This window comes from Sardina pilchardus, chromosome 21 (assembly GCF_963854185.1).
Source record: "Sardina pilchardus chromosome 21, fSarPil1.1, whole genome shotgun sequence".
In the NCBI taxonomy this organism is placed as follows: Eukaryota; Metazoa; Chordata; class Actinopteri; order Clupeiformes; family Clupeidae; genus Sardina; species Sardina pilchardus.
In genome coordinates, this window is record NC_085014.1 from 30,465,437 (window position 1) to 30,471,436 (window position 6,000).

Here is a 6,000-nt window from a genome sequence, read left to right on the forward strand (position 1 = left end):
TGTGAGTCTGCCAAGTGGCCACGCGCTAAAAGATCGTGCTTTTTTTGTTGCCACCCCAAGTAAGCCAAATGCCCCCCCAAAGATTGCATCCTGGTAACCCCTCTGGCTATAATGTAGTGAACTGGTTAGACGAGTGTGGGGGAGGGGGAATGATCGCACAAGACAATTGCTCTTCATGAACTGAATCTCACAGGCGGCTGTCGATTTTTAAATGTAGCCTACTACACCACTTGCGAAATCGGACGTGGCACATAGCCTAATTATTAGGCTACTGGATAGCAAATCAGACTTTGTTATATCCTTGGCGGAGATAATAATTAGGCCTATCAAATTAAAAGCACACTACGACAGGTATACTTGTGTGATCACGCAACACAAGAGAGCATTTAGCGATGGGACAGTTGTGAATGCTTAACACCCTGGAGTCTAAATACCCCCGGGGGATTTGAAAAACTGTTCCAAACACACATCTCAATCTCTGCTTTTATCATATTATAGAAACACCATTAGAAGCCTTTAATCAACTCGTTTTCAAATATATAGCCTATGTTTTAAGAGAATATGGCAATGATAATGGCACTTTCTAAAAACAATAAATTCTTAGGATTTGTCCTCTCACCTGCAGCAGGCCCATTCAATCCCATCCCATCCACCTAATTTGCATTTGAAAGAGCCAATCACTAAAGTGACACATTTAGTCTAGCCTACTTTATGAGTTTTTTTTTACCCCTCTAATAAATTGATTAATTAATAAATACGATAATGGAGGAAGGGCTGCCTAACTGTTCCCCCTAAGAGTTTTTTCATAAGATAAAATGTTTACTCTATTTAAGTTTAGGATTTGGTAGACAAGACAACCTCGGAAAAGTTCTTCAGATAAACAATGTTTTATTGAATTAAAGGAAAGAAAATGTATGGCCAGGGTTTCGGGGCTTGCGAAGGCATTCGTTGATCTTATCGATGCAGTCCTTGCGGCCACTTCTCCCCATCGTAGGGAACTTTCTGCTTAGTGTTGACAACACAAAGGTCTTGACGTTGTGTGGCAGTGCTTGCTTGCCCTTCGATCCATCCCAGTTGGTGGTTTTGCACCAGGCTCTGTAGTGCTCCTTTGTGGTGATGGCTCTGAAGAGCAGGCATCCGTATCTACCAACGTTGCCGCGACTCTGTTGGTGAATCCGAGCATGTTGTTCTGGGCCAACAGCAAGCAAAGTCACGTCTTCGTGCTGAGAAGGAACTTGAATGCTGTTGTCGAATGTGGCAGAGAGGGCCAACGGAGGCGACAAAGAGAAATAAATATGATTTGACATTTTAATGTTTGTAGCGCGCCAGTTTACCCAGTGTGTGTGCATTGTGTAGTTCCTTAAAATACGGAACAAAGAGCGTCCCGTAGGCTATCTGTTTAATACAGAAGAAGACTTTAACTATTACTTATATATTTCTTATAACGAAACGCGAAGAAAAAATACGAGGACTGACCATCTCGCCTCTCTGCGTTTCCCCCAATACCATGGCGACAAAGAGAAATAAATATGATTTGACATATTAATGTTTGTAGCGCGCCAGTTTACGAGGACTGACCATCTCGCCTCTCCGCGTTTCCCCCAATATCATGGCGACAAAGAGAAATAAATATGATTTGACATTTTAATGTTTGTAGCGCGCCAGTTTACCCAGTGTGTGTGCATTGAGTAGTTCCTTAAAATAGCCTACGGAACAAAGAGCGTCCCGTAGGCTATCTGTTTAATACGGAAGAAGACTTTAACTATTACTTATATATTTCTTATAACGCTGGCTGTAGGCGATTTCTATAACCATTTTCATTCATTTCAACAATGGTTCATTGAAGTGTCGTTTGAATAATTTCGCCAGTCATCACCTTCATTTTAATGATTCAATGAGATTAAGGAGTTGACTATTGACGGATATGCGGTCTTCATCATTAAATGCAGTTGAAACTTTCTGCCACCTGGTGGTTGTTTGGTTACATTGCCTTAGCCTCGAAAAAAATCGGCTTGACGCACTGCGGGATCTCTTCGGGAGTCCCGCGGGAGAAGGTGCATTCTCAACCCGTACCCACACTGTAGTTGCCTAAAAAGGAGAATAACGAAATCGTACTGTAAATCGCTAAACAATAATTATGATGGTTTGAATTGGGACTTTGATTGTCTTCACTCTGAACAAAACGAGTGAATAAGTAGGCTATTTAAACTCAAAACAACTTTGGCAGCTATTCAACATTAAAGATAACCTACGTTTGTAGATTAAAAGGGTTCACTCTAAAATGTTTTGTCGGTGGTCATAAAATAAATCAGTATTGTCCTGGGAGTATTGGGAGAAAACCTATTGTCTCCCATAAGTATAGTTCTGCCAAAGTGTTTGTGAAATATAATTATCTGAAATGCAATACTGGCTTTAATATTTAATTTGTGTAATAGCCTACAGTTGATTTGATATCCATGAACTAGCCTAGGCCTTATCAATAGACTACATGAAGCGGTTTTAATTATTATAGCCTATAAAGGCTACAGAATTAGGCTATACTGGCATCAGATATAGCCCACTGATAGCCTGTACTGTCACTGAACAAGCTACTAAATGTGCATGACCTTTATCAATAGTGATATGCCTTTCATTAAAGAGTATAACTAAACATGGCAAATTAGCCTAATGTGTTAACATGTGTCTATTCATCGCATGGGAACCGAACCCGAGAACACGCAAAACATGTTTAGATTGTTATCCCGTCACGCTGCGCATGACACCACGAGAGACGCAAATTGCACGGAGCCACAATATGCCTTGGACCACACACATAAATTCAAACAATGTAAGTTGCATAATTTTCAGAAATTCTTTGAAACTACCGAATAGGTAGCCTAAATCAATGCTTGGTAATACTATCGAAAAAAAGTTTCTCCTTCTATTTTTGAAGTTGTACAGATGGTACGGGTTGAGAATGCTCCTTTCTTTCCCGCACATCGGGAATGCCAAAGGTTCGGGACTTTGTAATTAAAACTGCAACCGCAAGTGGGCAACATAAGACCGCCCTAATAACATGAAGGTTCGGCTCCTGCCGGAAAACACGGAAAAACCCGAAGACACCGCGCTGGTGACAAGTGGAGAAAAGAGACATGACGCTCACCATGTCCGATTGCAGTTGCAGAGTTTTCGAATGTTTTACAGCCTACCTCACAGCTCTCTCACGCGACGTAGCCTATAACTCAGTCAGTCCAGTAGAGATGGCAGAGCAACGTTTTGGTCAATGGAGAGGGAGAGAAATGCTCCGCATATTCGTCTCATTTCATCATTAAAATGAAGGTGATGACTGGTGAAATTAATCAAACGACGTTTCAATAAACCATTGTTGAAATTAATGAAAATTATCTTAGAAAATCGCCTATAGGCCTATCAGAAGGAAATAGCCTTCAATTCAACCTGAAAGACTCGATAGGCAACCTTAGATTAATTCATTAATTCATACGGTTACAAGACCGCATTTCCGTGAATAGGCTATTATTGTCAAGGCGAAGACAAAAGAGATGGACAAGATGGACATTTAGACTACATTTACATGCTAGGAATACTTAGAAATGTGTATAGGCTATTTTAAAACGGAGGCATGTTCATTTTAACCGGCGACGCTGGGTAGCCTACATGTACCCAGCACTTGTTATCACAGATTGTGTCCCCACCACTTTTGACAACTGAAAATAAAATGTATTTAACAGAAATATCTTTAATACATGCCTATGCTTGTCACTTTACTTATAGGCTACATGCATGGAGAAGATTGCGCATTTTGTAACATTGTATCAATGGATGGTCAGATATGCGATAGGGCAGTGAGGGTGATTCATTGTAACCATCGACTAGTAGGCCTAGCTCCGTAAAATAAGTTTCTAGCAACTTATGTATCATATGCATGTTCATGTTGATTCAGATATAGACATAGACTACCGTAGGCTGCTGTGCGTCAAGCTATATGACAGCTATATGACAGGGGGGAGGGTAGCAGTCGTCCTCATGCCGCATATAGGTAGGCTATAATGTAGTGAACTGGTTAGACGAGTGTGGGGGAGGGGGAATGATCGCACAAGACAATTGCTCTTCATGAAATGGATCTCACAGGCGGCCGTCGATTTTCTCTCTCTCTGGGTTGGGAGCGTCGCCTGGCTGTGTCAGCAGACTGCAATACAGTCGGTCTCGAGGGGTTAAATAGCGCACGTTACTTGAATTTTAATCTGAAGAATACCACACAGTCGAAATGTCATTCCTTTGTGCTAAAAGAAAAGAAAATAAAATCAAAAAAGAAGGATTTCAAGTGTGCGAACCTTTTTCCAATTTTTATGATTTAGCCTACTCTTGTTCTGCACCTTGACCGGGGATGTGCACAAACTTTTTTTACCACACTTGAATTTTAAACCAGCTCTTCTCTGACCAATAGCCTATATCCTACAGCCATACTTTAATAATCAGATTTTATGCTCATTTTTGTAGGCTACACCTCACCGGCAAGCACGCAGGCAAATGCTGGTTTTGCACATCTACAATATAGGCTAATTGGCCAGGCTATATACATAGGCTTAGGACTGTATTTTGCCTTCGTGCAACTTTGTTGTACTCAATCTAAATTATTGTCAGTAAGGATAGGTCATATTACCAAATGGCGAACCTAGAAAATTATTTAGGCTATTGTTTTATTTGAGTGTTTTTGTCTACCATGGCATACCGATATTTAGCAAACACATGTATTTCCAGCTCTCAAAACCGATGAGGTCCAGATCTCAGTGGCCTCATAGCTGCCTACAGCCATGCATAGTAAGCCTAATGATAGCCTTGTCAAATAAGTCATCAGTCACACACCCCTAATGGCGGGGTTGACCTGTTCCTTTCACACTGAGCCCCGATGAAAACAACCTCCTTGGCGGAGATAATAATTAGGCCTATCAAATTAAAAGCACACTACGACAGGTATACTTGTGTGATCACGCAACACAAGAGAGCATTTAGCGATGGGACAGTTGTGAATGAGTGCTTAACACCCTGGAGTCTAAATACCCCCCGGGGGATTTGAAAAACTGTTCCAAACACACATCTCAATCTCTGCTTTTATCATATTATAGAAACACCATTAGAAACCTTTAATCAACTCGTTTTCAAATATATAGCCTATGTTTTAAGAGAATATGGCAATGATAATGGCACTTTGTAAAAACAATAAATTCTGTCGGTCCACGGTTGCTGGGTCAATTGCGCAGCAAATTATCAGATGAAGCTCCGGACCTAATTTCACTCGCGGACCAGCATCAGTCTCCACGTTTCGCGGCCCATAGTTTGAGAAACGCTGCATTAAAGTGTCATTAGGTTGTAGGCTATTATGTTTAGTGTTTTCTTTGTGTGTTTTTCATTGTAGTGTGTGTGCATTGAGTAGTTCCTTAAAAAACGGAACAAAGAGCGTCCCGTATCTGTTCAATACGGAAGAAGACTTTAACTATTACTTATATATTTCTTATAACAAAACGTGAAGCAAAAATACGAGGACTGACCATCTCGTTTCCCCCAATAGCCTACCATGGCGACAAAGAGAAATAAATATGATTTGACATTTAAGCTGATTGTTAACAAATTTGCCAAACACAATTCGGGAGAAGCAGCGGACAGGAGCGCCACCACAAGCAAGCACTTCTAGCCCAAATTAACATGGCAACGTTGCCTATGACTAAAGTGTCTAAGTAGGCTAGTCCTACTAATATTACATTTGATTGGTAGCATGTTTGTAGCGCGCCAGTTTACCCATCCCCTACTAGTAGGGGGGATTATCAACAAAAAAGGGCCTAATCGTTACGCGTCGGATAGAAGCACCAAAATTGGTACAGACACTCTTTATGATGTATCTCATCATATCAGAAGGGGTGCCCCAAATTTCTGGTTCATTAAGGTCTTTTTTTAAGGGAAAATCCAAGATGGCTGCCAGAAACGGCCTTAGGATAATAAAACATT